The sequence below is a fragment of the Uloborus diversus genome, chromosome 10 (genome assembly GCF_026930045.1).
Source record: "Uloborus diversus isolate 005 chromosome 10, Udiv.v.3.1, whole genome shotgun sequence".
In the NCBI taxonomy this organism is placed as follows: Eukaryota; Metazoa; Arthropoda; class Arachnida; order Araneae; family Uloboridae; genus Uloborus; species Uloborus diversus.
Window position 1 is genome coordinate 119,346,589 of NC_072740.1, and position 15,122 is coordinate 119,361,710.

The following is a 15,122-nucleotide window of genomic DNA, read 5'->3' on the forward strand; positions in this document are numbered from 1 at the left end:
CAACGCTTAATTTTTAATTAATTTTTTTAACTGTCCGATTTTGAAAATAAGGCGTGATCTTTATGAGTCACATGTGATGTACTTTGGCGCACTTCCACTGGTGCACTGAATGCTCACGCTAGCTGTCTACCGCGTTTCGAGCTTATGATACTTCAGTAGCTAATTAAATATTGCGCTCTACGCTTGCTATCAACCATATCGTTGCCAGTACACGTGAGTAAAGATGCGAATTAAATATTGCGCTCTGTGCTAATGGCATCAGTGAATGACATTTCATCACTAGTGATGTCATGTGCAGAAGCGTAGACACTTTTAAAATTTCGGAAACAACCCCCATTTCCGAATTTTAAACCATGGTTTTGTATTCGAATATAATGAATCATTATGCGTCCTTGTATAAATACCAACTTTCTATTTAAAAAAAATTGTGCTTGAAAATTTATCATTTGGATGTGTTTCGGGTGGGAGGGGAAAAAACTTTTGAAATAAAAAATAGCTTATGTTTAATGAAATGAAATGCAACTTTAGGGCTGGGCGATGCATCGATGTATCGTCAAAAACTAGTGTGCATCCCAAGGGCGGATCCAGGCTCCGGTTAAGGGGAGGGGGGGGGGGGGGGTCACCAAACGTGTACCCACAAACAACGGTATCTTAGTGGGGGGGGGGGGTTACGACATGCTCGTCAAAAAAAAGGGGGGTTCTTCGGTCTAAATCGTAGTTTTACCACATTTCGTTATGTATGAAGAATCTGAAAACGTTGGTATTGAAATCTTGTGCTTGTTTCTTACTTACCAACAAATCATTGTTGCATTATTAGCATATATAAAACAAAAAATACAGTATGCTACTAAGAAAACTATGTATATTCTAAATGTTACAATTTTTAAACTTTGTGGAAGCCTGATTTTTCTAATTTGAATTAGGAGCAGCAGCAGTCATTTATGTTGGTCAGCGCACTAGATTATACTAAAATGAACATGAAAAAATTATAAAACGAACAAGAATTTCAAATTGTACAAATACCATACTCAATAGTCAGTAGTAGATTTTAGGGGAAGTCCAGGGGGTTTAGGCCCCTCCCAAAGGAATAAATTAATGCAACTATTTCATTTAATTTTTTAATTGACTTCTCTTTTACATAAATAAAAAACTTTCAGTCATGAAAAAGAACACAAAACACACAAAGCATATTTGATTAAAAGTATTTTGTTTGCTAAGGAAGTACAATAGACTCTCTCTATTCTGAACACTCATTGGACCGAACGAAAGTCTTCAGTTTAAGAGGGTGTTCAGTATAGGGGGAGACGGAAGTAATGCATACATGATTCCCGGGACCATCAAAATGTGTTCAGAATATCTGGGTGTTCAGGTAAAAGAGTCAACTGTACTTCAGGAGTCAGAGGCCAGAGCGGTAGAATACATTTAATTCATCGAAGAACCTAATACCACGTTTCGTCTGTTTAATTCCTCTTTGAGGGAATCAACTATTAACATTTTAAAATAATGTGTAGCCTAGAAGAGTCATTTCTATCCAAGAAGCTATTTTGGAAACAATAGATTTATTTTTTAGCTTAAAAAAAATGTAGAATGAAAAAAAATCGCATGGTAGTTTCTTGGCTAAGCCATATAATATTAATAGAAACGGCATTTAGTATCAAAATGGTATGTCATCTGTATCAGGGCATTAAGAACAAATCGACAACTACTTTGAAAGAAATAGATTCTACTTAAAATAAAATATATTACAATACTACTAATGTAAATATACTATAAACTAAATACAATAAAACTTACACGTTATGAAGGTATGGTTTTCTTAGTTACATAATATTTTATAGTTAACACATAAATTAATTTATAAAAACTCAAATGAAGTATGGGTATAATTAAAAACCTTAGCCTCGTGTTATAATCATTATGACAATGTTTCTAATTGAAACCGCTTATTTTATAGCATCTCGGTGAAATTATACAGGGTTTTTAGTAGGGGAATGTGGGGCAAAGTGAAATAGTTAACATGACTGAGCTTTTTCAAAATGAACAAATTGGAAATTTGTTTTGAAAATTACATTGAAACCTTATTTTTGATTTTTGGCAGTAAAATTGTTTCTTCAAATAAAAAAGCGAAAAATGTTCACTTTTTTTTTCCATGGGGCAAAGAGAAAATTGAAATATTTTTCGAATGAAATATGTTCTATTCCATTGTGAAAAATATTTTTGATCAAATTACTAAGTAAATAAAACGCGGGTGATTTATTAGATGATTGAATGAGTGACTTTGACTAATTGTGAGAAATATTAAAAACACAAGTAAACTAAATATTAACTAAATAAATACTGCACCAAATATTAGAAGGTACCAATTCATCATTCGATAATATCAAAATAATTTTTGAGTTACAACAAAATATTACAATTTTAGTATCATTTTTGAAAAATTGCTTGTATTATCATACGATTAGATTTTCGGAGGTAATTTTTTCTTGACTGGAATAGACTACACATGACACATCTTACTACATAGTTAAAATATTATTAAGTAGCGCTAAAAACGGAATAGATGTTTCACCATTTCACTTTGCTCTGCTATTTCACTTCGCCCCACATTCCCCTACTAAATTGGCTTGAAATGTTAAACATATTTTACTCTCTTAAAAAATTCCAGCGATTTTAACTCAGACTGAGTAAATTTTCACTCCTTTACAGTTTCGAAAACGCACTTTCCTTATAGGAGTGAATATCATTCCTTTTGCGGAGCGGTTATTTTCACTCCATTTGGATAAGCTAATTTCACTCCCTTTTGATAAGTGTTTTCCACTCTTTTTTAAGACTAAATTAATATCCTAAATGAGTGACTGCTTTCCGTTTTGGAAAGCCGTTATTTCACTCTTTTTTAGAATAAAATAGATAAAATCATTTCCCTCTCATTTGGTGAAATTGTTTTTTAAATGTTTTTTCATGTGCTTATGCTGCGTATTTGAATTTAAAACTGTTTTTAAAATTGTTATTTTATTTGAAAAAAAAAATAGGTTAAAAAAGTGTGAAAAAAAACTGTTTTTAGTGTTTCCGAAGAGGTTGCACAAAAACTGTATGGTAAGTACGAAGACTTTTCTAATTTATTAAAACTTTAACTGGTAATATTTCTTGAACTACTCGCATATCGTTACAAATCACCCACGTGCAATATTACGTAAAATTCCGAATTTAAAGATTAAAATAAAATTAAACAAACCCACACAGTTCCAAATAAATAGATTTAAAATTTTGAAACTCTATATTGATATTCTCGGTGTGCCTTTTAACATTAATAATGTTTTAAAAGTTACCTCAGTTCAAATTAATTTAAAAAGTCACTCCTAAATTATGACAAGATACGTTTGAATTCAATTTTGTTTCTTCGGGGCCATTCATTAATTACGTAATTACAATTTTGGCAATATTTTTGACCTTCCCTTCCCCCTATGCAAGGGAATGTAAGATTCACCCCCCCCCCCCCCCACCATCCTACGTAAGATTCTTTTTTTTCTTCACAATAATAAAATAACAAATATTACATCACTGGGATCGTTCTTAAATTAACTATCATTATTATTTTTTTAAACCTTTTTGAGTAAAGAAATGTTTACTGTAAGGAATCTAGACCGAATGTTTTTTCGACAAATAATTTTTGTATATGATGCGATACTAATTAAAAATAAGACATGCAAAACACAGAGCGATTCTTTTATTATATTTTACATGTTTTATTCTTTGAAACACAAAACAGCTCATCCTATAATACATACTTTTACCTTCCTGAAGCAAATGAAATATAATATTTGCCAAACCACTTGACCGCGGATTTCTAATATAAAATATCGGCTTGGAAAATATTAGTAAGAATGGATCTAACCCCCCCCCCCTCCAAGCAAGGGTATGTAGAGAATTTTCCACCCCTCCCCTTCAGGACACTTACTTAATTAATGACTTGGATGTTACACATATGAATGAGTGTATTGTACAAAGTTTATGATACTCTTTAAAGTTTATTATACACACAAACAATATTTGATTAATTTAAAATATACGCAGTGGTTGGAGCTCCGACCATCGGGAGCGGATTCGGTATCCGACCTATAGATTTGCGCATGGTCGGGTTCGTAACATCTGCCTAAAATATATATACAGTACACACACACACACCAAAGATGGTAACGACTGTTTCAAATGTCCTATTTTTGATTCGATGACCGAAACAAAATTGTTGATGAAAGTTTCATTCATTTGGAAGAAAAAGTTACAAAAAGTTCGCCGTAACATTGCACGTGGGTGATTTGTAATGATATACGAGCAGTTCAAGAAATATTAACAGTTACAAGTTTTAATAAAAAAGAAAATTCTTCGCACTTACCATGCAGTTTTTGTGTACTTCTTTCAGAAATCTCATTCGGCAACAAATATTGTTTAAATTCATTAAATGAAGACATTTAGATAGCGACATCCACTTGGTACTCGCGACCAACGTTAGGTAAGCCTAACGCGTGGAGGTATAGAAGATTCTCCCTAAACAAAATCACGTGACAGAATCGAACCAATGAAAATGTTTTTGAGTCCTTCTTTTAAAGAATATTTTTATATTTCGCTCATCAAACGGATTGTTTCCGAATTTCACGCGAGTAAAGAAAAGTTTTAGTCTTGGTTTTTTCGTAAAGCGTCTTTTTTCGAAAAAACTCGCACTCAGAAAGAATGAATGCACCCGCAATAGATTTCACTCTTTTTAAGAGTTATTTTTTCGCTCTTTTGAATTAAGAGTGTACCTCCACATCAAAAGTGTGTTAGTGTGTAATATTTATGCATTAAAAATTAGTTTAATTAACCTTAAGGGATCCTAAAAAACATTTGAAAATAAATTCATGAAAACTTTGTTATGAAAAATAACATTGGTGAAGGTGAGCACTTTTCAATTTCCGGGGTCCCCTCCAAACATTATTTTAGTATTTCTGAACGGTTTTCTTCCACACATTTTCTCACAAGACAAAGTTTAACTTCCTTTTCGACTTCTTTCCGAATCTAGTGATTATGTGGTCAATGTTTACATCAATGTCTCTGTGGATATTTAAGAGCGAAAGTCCCGCAAGGCGTTCCTCACACATTGAGGCTCTTAACCAGGTTTTTAAACGTCGCAATGTCGAGAAGGTTCGCTCACTTGTGGCAATACTAACTGGCAATGTAGCTATAAGTAGAAGAAGGCAATTCATTCCAGGATATATGTCCTTGTCACATTCTTCGATAAGTTTTATGATGCATGGAGGGAAATCTTTAACTGGATTTTGAATCTTTTCCCGTGTCCACTTCGCGACCCACAGTTGATATTCAACTTGCAGCGATGATGTATTAACTGGCAAAAGTCCTTCATAAAAATCCCCCACTTTGTGTAAAACTTCATTATTAGCACCTGCTAGCAGAGTTTGCGGCAAAAATGCTTTAAGATAAAACTAACCACATTTCGCCAAAATTGTCGAAGAGTGTCCGTTTTAATGAGAGTAAAAATCCTTTTTACAAGAAAAGTTGTATCCGGGACCAAGTTTGAGAGTCTCCACTTTAATAAAGGGAAATTTAATGTTTTAATCCTAGAAAATGGAGGAAATAAAAAAAAAACTGTCCGAAATGAGGGGTGTACGTTAAGCGAGGTTTCACTGCTTTACGCACACTTAAAGAAATTTATTTTCCGCAAAACAACTCTTTTGCGAATATTAATTGTTTATGTGCAAATATAGATGTAACCGCAATAGAGGTTTAGCAATGATCTGTTCAAACAATATATTCCTCTTTAAAAAAAATAATTAAAAAAAAAATCCAAGAAGTAATTCCAGGTTTTTAAAGAAAAACCTATTTGCCAGAATTTGTTTATAAATATCCAACAAAAATTACTTTAACCCCTGCCCCACCCCCTCTTTACTTTTTTTTTTAAAGCAAAGCCTCTTTCTTCATTGTCTCGTTTTTTAGAGGTACCAGGTATTTTGTGTTGAGATATGCATTGCAGTCTACACTGTAAAAAATCTCGGAAAACTCTCTGAATATATAAAAAAGTTTTCCGTAATACACAGATTCGTACGCCCTCCGCAGTTTTCTGCTATAATCAAAAACGTTTCCCATATAGCAAGAAAGTAAGAGTCGACGCATGCGCAGCTCACAATTTTATAGTCCAGCAGCAAATCTAAACTAAAACTTTCGAAAGCACGCAATGAAAACAAGTGCTGTGACTCATGTATGCGAAGTAACACTCATCAAAGGGATTAGTAGAAGTTTTGTTCCTCGCATGAATTCACTGAAGATAATTCTAAAGTCTTATATTTTCTTGCATATATATCGTCATAAGATTGAATTTGAAGCTATGTCACTTATTTTTAAGTACGAAGTGCAAATTCTCGACGCATGCTCGCGGAAGGAATACAAACTGAAATTGAAAACCAAATAACTACCGAGAGGACGCCATGTAAATTCATTGCGTCGCATAACTTGTGTAGGTAATTTACTTTTTTCTTGGATACTTTTCTTCTTTCTACCAAATGGGTAATTTTTGTTGGCAGAATTTTATTCTGTCATAAAAATCACCTTTTTGGTGACCAAAGCCTGCAAAAGACCACCACCGACGAATAGGTAAGTCGCTTTGCAACTCTATTACTTTAAAGAGATTTAGTTCATATAAATCTCGTTAAAAAAAAACTATTTTCTTCAGTATTATTTTTTCGTTGTGAACTATTGCAATTTGAAAATATTTTACATTACATAGAACACATATTTAAAGTGCAAGTGTGTCTAGTTTTATTCTGTAAAATTTATGAATTGAAGATTATAAAAAAAATTAAATATGTGTTATTGTGTACTTTGTTTTTATGTGTCAATCTCAGTTAATATTTGGCTATGTATCAAGCATTATGAATTAAATGTTATAATATGCAAATTGTCAGGTTTGATAGTTCGTCTTTAAGGTTGCATGTTTTCATTCTCTTGTAAACAGTGTAGCTAGATTGTATGAAGTAAAAAAAAAAAAAAAACTATCTCTTGTAATTAGGAACATAGTGCTTCAGTATTATCTAAATGACGATATCTCTTTAAATATTTGCATTAGCGAAACGCTTTAAATTAGTTAAATGTGTATTAATTTATTTAACAAATAGATACATATATGTATTTAAAAGTGTCTTCATTTTTTTCGTTTTACGAGCCTCAATTTTACCAAAAGCAAAAAAAAAAAAAAAAAAAAAGAAAAAAAAAAGACTTAATAAAATAATTTTGTATTTTTACACCATATTAAAGTATTTGACTTATAATTTATATGATACTTTGACTTATAATGTATGTGATACTTTGATTTATAATGTATATGATGTTGCTTTTTCAAGGGGGGGTGGGCGCTTCATAGCATTTTATGGGTGCACCATCACTTTTATGGTGGGGGAGAGGTTATTCTCGTATATATGAAATGGAATAATCATGTAATAGAGTTCAATGTTTTAATAAATAAAATATATAATGCATTTTGCGCACACTGTAAAAATAAAATCAGTAACCTATTTTGAATAAGTATTTATATTTGTGATGAACTGGAAAAGGGCAAGAACAGAAGAATCAACCCGAATGGTTCCAGCAGGGGGACTTGGTGTCATATTTAAATTCATCAATTTCTCTGTTGGTACTTTTCGGTACACTTTGTTCGTCAGAGAAATTGACTTGAGGTGAACGAATTCCGGAACGCGAAGGGTAGGTAAGTCCTGTCAAATTTTATCCGAAGATAAAAGCTATCAAGTTTGATACAAGATATGTTTTTAAGTTCTGCATTAAAAATACAATATGTTGATAGTTTTGTCTTGAAAATATTGAGAGAAAAACTGAAGTTTAAGATTGTTTAACAAACAATCCCCACTTTTCAGAAGGTACCCCCACTCCAATTCCCCGACGATTTTGTGATTAGGAATGAAACTACTAGATTATTTCATAATTTTTCAAAAATTTATAACTGTGCATATGTTATGCTGTTAACCATGCTATTTGTCATTAGAAATTCCAAAAAAAAAAAAAAAAAATCCACGAATAATTCTAAAATTGCTTGTATTATTGCTCTTAGATATGAAAGAATTGAAACTGATATGGTATGCAATACTATAATAAAGAATTATGTTTTAGAAAAAATCACGGAAAAAGGATTCCGAAATTCTCGGAAACGTTTTTGAAAATTGTTTGGAGAATTCCGAAATACTCGGAAACGTTTTCGAAACGTTCATGAACCACAGCTGCACAGAATACTCAGAAACATTTCTGGAAATTACGGAAAGAGGATTCCGAAATACTCAGAAACGTTTCTGAAAATTAGAGAAAGAGGATTCCGAAATACTCAGACACGTTTCTGGACATTACAGAAAGAGGATTCCGAAATACTCAGACACGTTTCTGGACATTACAGAAAGAGGATTCCGAAATACTCAGAAACGTTTTTGAAACTTTCATGAACCACAGCTGCACGATATACTCAGAAACGTTTCCGGATTTTTTTTTACAGTGTATTTTGAATAAGTATTTATATTTGTGATGAGCTGGAAAAGGGCAAGAACAGAAGAATCAACCCGAATGGTTCCAGCAGGGGGACTTGGTGTCATATTTAAATTCATCAATTTCTCTGTTGGTACTTTTCGGTACACTTTGTTCGTCAGAGAAATTGACTTGAGGGGAACGAATTCCGGAACGCGAAGGGTAGGTAAGTCCTGTCAAATTTTATCCGAAGATAAAAGCTATCAAGTTTGATACAAGATATGTTTTTAAGTTCTGCATTAAAAATACAATATGTTGATAGTTTTGTCTTGAAAATATTGAGAGAAAAACTGAAGTTTAAGATTGTTTAACAAACAATCCCCACTTTTCAGAAGGTACCCCCACTCCAATTCCCCGACGATTTTGTGATTAGGAATGAAACTACTAGATTATTTCATAATTTTTCAAAAATTTATAACTGTGCATATGTTATGCTGTTAACCATGCTATTTGTCATTAGAAATTCCAAAAAAAAAAAAAAAAAAATCCACGAATAATTCTAAAATTGCTTGTATTATTGCTCTTAGATATGAAAGAATTGAAACTGATATGGTATGCAATACTATAATAAAGAATTATGTTTTAGAAAAAATCACGGAAAAAGGATTCCGAAATTCTCGGAAACGTTTTTGAAAATTGTTTGGAGAATTCCGAAATACTCGGAAACGTTTTCGAAACTTTCATGAACCACAGCTGCACAGAATACTCAGAAACATTTCTGGAAATTACGGAAAGAGGATTCCGAAATACTCAGAAACGTTTCTGAAAATTACAGAAAGAGGATTCCGAAATACTCAGACACGTTTCTGGACATTACAGAAAGAGGATTCCGAAATACTCAGACACGTTTCTGGACATTACAGAAAGAGGATTCCGAAATACTCAGAAACGTTTTTGAAACTTTCATGAACCACAGCTGCACGATATACTCAGAAACGTTTCCGGATTTTTTTTACAGTGTATATATAACTGCAATATGCTGCTTCAAACTGCTTAAAGCCAGAGCTCTCAGCACGAAAATCTTTCTAATTTAATTACAAAAACGCTTCCCCCACCCCCTATTTTTGCGCTTGGATATAATTTAAATTTGTACACAAATTGGGTGATCCTCAATTTCTCCTTCGAAAAATTCAGTAACAGGAAGATTAAAAAGGCCCTGTTGTGTAATGTTTGGTCTGGCTAAGGGGGGGGGGGTCATGACCCCCCCCCGTGGACCCCCCATTGCATCCGCGCTTGGTGCATCCTATATCGTTAGATCGGTTTTGAATTTTTCTCTAAACCGATGCATCGATACTGCTCCAAATGTACAGACACCGGTCCGGGGATTCTACCGTTATAATCTATGATATTTTCACACTAATGTTAATTAGCAGTGTGTCACTCCAATCTGGTTCAACAATGAAGGTGCGAAGAGTTAGACCTTCATTTCTCCCAAAACATGTAAGAATTGCACATGCATTCTTAGTTATAGACGAAAGATATGTTGATGAACTAGTAAGTTTATCATGTACTCACTTGCCGGAAAAAAAACAAAATTTAAAGAGTAAATTAGCAACAAAAAATACAACACGCATTTTGGTTTAATAAGAAATGAGGTTCCTAGCACAGATGTTACACGGTTCTGTAACTCATAGTGTCACCAATCCCCCCCCCCCTCCTCGAAAAAAAATTATAAATGTTTTATGGAAATTTATATAATTTTTAGAAACAACCAAGTTCTATTTTTATAGCATAACAAAAGTTTGGAAGACAAATATAAAATGCGAAATTTATCCTAGATGGATATATGTAACCTCCCCTCTCCCTGCTATATTGGACACTCTATATTTCGTAATTTTTTTTAGATTAAATATCATTTATATTGGTGGAAATTTTCAGAATTAAAGCATTTATATTTTTTTTATAAACAATGAAATTATCTTTGAGTGTCACCCGGTGCGGTCCTCCTCTCTCGCTTTTGATTAAAAGAAACCTTTTTTTAATGCAAGAATATGTGATCCTTTGAATGAAATACATAACTTCACATCCATTTATTTACATCTTTTTGCATTGAAAAAAATGGGCTCATTGTAAGCTCAAAACTTGTTTTGCATATTTACCACTAACTTGCGCTTTTAGCACTGCTTTATAATGAATGAATTTCTTTTTGGTGCTGAAATTTTGCTAATTTGTATTTGGCATGATATATAATTTTTATATTTTGTATATATTTCGTAAAACTAAAACAAGCAAGTTTAGTTTTACAGAAAAAAACTTGCATCGTGATGCAAGGTTGGCGATGCATCACGATGTAGAAATTCCAACATCATCCTGCCCTATGCAATACTCTTACACGTTAAGCGTACACAAGTGCTACACATTAGAAGCCAATAATATATAGAACTGCCCTATGAGACGGCTGCGCCCTGAGCCTACACTAGCTTCTCATAGGAAAGGACTAGAACCCCTATAACTGAATAGATACTATAGGGGCCTTAGGAAGGACAATAGCGTGCTTACACAGAATCATTATTTAGTGAATCGCAGAACGAAAACGACTTTTTTTTCTTTCTGAAATTCTGAAAGTGATTCGAATAATTTGCGATTCGGATCGTCGCAGTTCGGGTAATTGGAGTTCTGCTGTGCCAATAAAGAATTCAAGTTGAAAAGTAACTTAATATGGCGTCAATAACAGACGCTTACAGCAAATTTATGCCTACAAAGGTGTCAGTCGCATTGACTGTTGGAAGCAATTTTCATTAGCAAATTTTCATCTACTCTCAAAAATTTAAAAATTCCTTGAGTACGAAAAGTTTATTTTGGGTAAAAGAAGATACTTAAAATTTACGATGAATGCGCACAAAAAAAAAAAAAAAAAATTGAAAAATCTAGTTTAATTATATTTTCACCCATTTAGTAGAACTTGGGACATAAAAGCGGGACTTCAAGGGAAAAGCTAGACATTTAGCAGGACATTCAGTCAGCGGGACTACCCTGCCAAAATCGAGACTTCTGGTCACTTTAATCAAAAGTGCCCTTAAGCGTCTTACAGGCTTAGGGCATCAAAAAAAAAAAAAAAAGTCTTCTGTAGTCCTTAAAGCGAGTTACTAACTGCACAAAGAAATTCAGGGCACGACTCTGCTTTTTATGTCAAAGAAAGATAAAAAGAAATTATAACTTAAGCAGCGCAACAATCGATGTTCAGCAAAATGCATTATGATTTATGATAATCCGGTAAAATGATTGTATTGAAGCACGTGAAACAATAGTTTAAAAAGTTATGGGGAGAAGCTATACTTTGTTTCTAGCTCCATAATAATGACTGATACATTCTCTATCAGCTCCAAGCATCTTACGCTTTTCTATAATAATTTTTATTCATCTTTCGAAGAATTTATTCTTCCATAAAATTAATTTCACTTAAATCTGTGCTTACAATTTCGATAATAAAAGCAAATGGCTTGAACACATTAAACAATTTTCGTACCCAACGTGAAAAATTGCTATAAAATTTTCATTGTTCTTTAAGTAAGAGTAATCCCTTTTATTCTTGTATTCGGTGTTAAAAACTAATTAAGTTGTATTTTTTACGGCAGTTGTTCTCAAATTTATTTAGTCACGCAGCCATTTTAAGATGGGAAATTCAAGGAAATGCACTAAATTTTATCTTGCACATGCAAAATGTTTTCAGTACAGAATGATGTATTTGATGTCTTACTCTTTATCTGTTTATGAGCATACGCAGAAAATTTCGCATATTTAAACGATGCATTTCGTCTTAACCAACAAAATCAACATAGTTTCACACATTTGCTATAGTTCCACACAAAAAGTATTGCTTCATTTCCAGTTAAAGAACGTTTTCTTGCGAAAAGTTAACAAATTTTAACATTTTTGTACAATTCATAGTATTTTAACAGCTTGTTTCAGTTCAAAAGACTTGCACATCTTTTTACAAGCCACCAGCAACCAATTTACGAAACTTAGATCTTTGAAAAAAAAAAAAAAAAAATACTGAAGCTAATCGAATAATGAAACACTCATTTTTTTATTCGCAGTTTCAGGAAATACCATTGAAGTGGCCATTTTTCTAGAAGCACTTGAACAAACTATTTGAAACTGATGGTAAATTTCAGAAGTCAGAATTGTTATCAAAACTTCTATATTACGCATAAGGACTATGTTTAAACCACGACTTATTTATTTTTAAATCAGGAGAAAAAAGAAGATTAAAGAAAAACATTCTTGAAGATAAATCGATTAGAACGTCAACAACTTCCATTCACAGATTAATAAGTATAGCTGTTTAGTTATAATTTTTATTTCATGAAATATGCAAAGAAAAATCAATGACATAAGCTCAAGAAAATCGTTTTAGAAAAGTAAACACTTGAGAGAAATTTCTTAACTTTTATTTTACGAAAGACACGAAGAAAAATCAATGATAAAAGCTTAGGGAAATCGCTTAAGGAAAGTAAACACTGGAGAGATATTTTACTTAAATGCTTTTAATAGACAAAATAAATGAAAAATACGGAAGCTTAAGCACGAATGCTTCTACCTTTTAGATCATTTTTAAATAAATTTATTAAAGAAATAACGACTTTGCTTAACGACTCGCTATTATTTTATCAACTACCTTTATTTAAAGTCTACTTTTACTGTAGTGTTTCCAAATATCCCATCTAATTAAGGACGATTATTCGTGGTGCCCTGCAGGGGCGCACCGATGGGAGGTCATGACAGGTCACTGTGACCTCCCGAAAACTTTCTCATTTGGCAGATTTTGTATGATGATTATGCAAAATTATCATCATTCGGCAAAATTTGGAGTTATATTCTGTAAAATTATCATTCTGCGAAATTTGGAGTTCCCTTCGGCAAATTGAGACTCCGCATTCCAAAAAATTTTAAGTTCTCCTTGGTCCCCTGAAAGTCGTTAACTAGAGAATCGACTGGATTTATATTGTTTTTTGTCATGGAGGCTGAGGAGTCGGAGAGAAAATGATCGACTCTGGCTCCGACAACATTACCTCAAAATAAGTTCGACCACGACTTCGACTTCACAGCCCTGGTAGAGTTGCGGACTCGGAGCGAAAAAAATACCGACTCCGAATCTTAGAATAAAGCCTCCGACTCCTTTATTTTAAAATCAGTCCGACACCGACTTCGCAGCCCTGCTTAAAACACCACTCCCCTCTTCACGCACCTTTGACGAATTTTTCACAATTACAGTGAAATCCCGTTACAACGAACTTCAAGGGACCTCAAATTTTGTTTGTTGTAACAGGAGTTTCGCTGTAATGGAATTCAACCAATGTAATGGAAATCAAATCGGGACTGAAAATTTATTTCGTTGAAAGGGATATTTCGTTGTATTGATATCCGTTGTAACCGGGATTTCACTGTATATACCAAGCGTAGAAGCTTCTTTGATGGCTGAAGTTCTGTTTAGGATTCTTCCTTCTATGTTCTCTCTATGAAGCTCACGTCGGTATAAATAGTTATCTCTCTCTCTCTTTTTACTTCCTTTTACAAAAAAGGAAGTATTGTATTCGCGAAAAAATTTTCACTCAAAAATCGCCCTTAATTTCCATTTTGCTCACCCCCAAATGAATGTTGAGTTTTTTTTTCGATTCGACCACATGCGGAAAAGTGCCTAAGAATGTATAGACACGCGAAATATCCATTTTGACCATCACCGAGGTAATTACAACGACTTTTCTCGTGACGTCTGTATGTATGTGCGTATGTGTGTATGTGCGTATGTGCGTATGTGCGTATGTGCGTATGTATCTCGCATAACTCAAAAATGGTATGTCCTAGAAAGTTGAAATTTGGTACATAGACTCGTAGTGGGGTCTAGTTGTGCACCTCCTATTTTGGTTGCATTCGGGTGTTTCTAAAGGGGTCTTTTGCACCTTTTTGGGGGGAAATCATTGTTAATTTCGATGCAAACTCAAGTGGTGTTATAATTTGGCGGTCGGCGATATATCGCCAGTCTTTTGATTGCCAAGTTTTGTCGCCAACTTGGCGAAAAATTTGGCGATTTTTTTTTTTTTTTTTTTTAAATCTGCTTTCAATGTGGCCATTGCTAGTGATATTTAAAGAGTTAGAGAGAGAATCCCATTAAAATTGCAATAATAGGGAAATAGCATTAAATTGGTGTAAAAGGAAGTCATGTGATGCACACATCAGCTCGTTTTTTTTTCAAATATGCGGAAAAAATGATTTTGTAGGAGTTGTGCAAGGAGGTCGGCAAGTAAGACAGCTTATAAGAACCTTATTGAGCCAAGAATGACACCCAACCCCCACATGATCAATTTCAAACTGCTTATGTTTTAAGCTCTGCACTAATAAAAAGCTTAGGAGTTAAAGCAATACATGTAAAAATAAGGTTAATAAACCTATGAATTTTTAGCAATTTTATCGATTAATGCAGCTTTCAATGATATTGTTGCTCTAAATTTTTTGAAAAAGTGAATTGTAAAGAAAATATCAATAATAAGTACTCTCCTCCCCGCCAATTATTTCAACTTAAATCGCAGAAACTACCGAAAAGAGCAAAATCTAAA

At 33.3% G+C, this 15,122-nt stretch overlaps 1 protein-coding gene across 1 annotated transcript in view; it reads right to left on the reverse strand.

The window, feature by feature from the left end:
* Positions 1-15,122, reverse strand: part of LOC129231143 (uncharacterized) — a 165,396-nt gene that overhangs the window by 95,977 nt on the left and 54,297 nt on the right. The window lies entirely within an intron of this gene.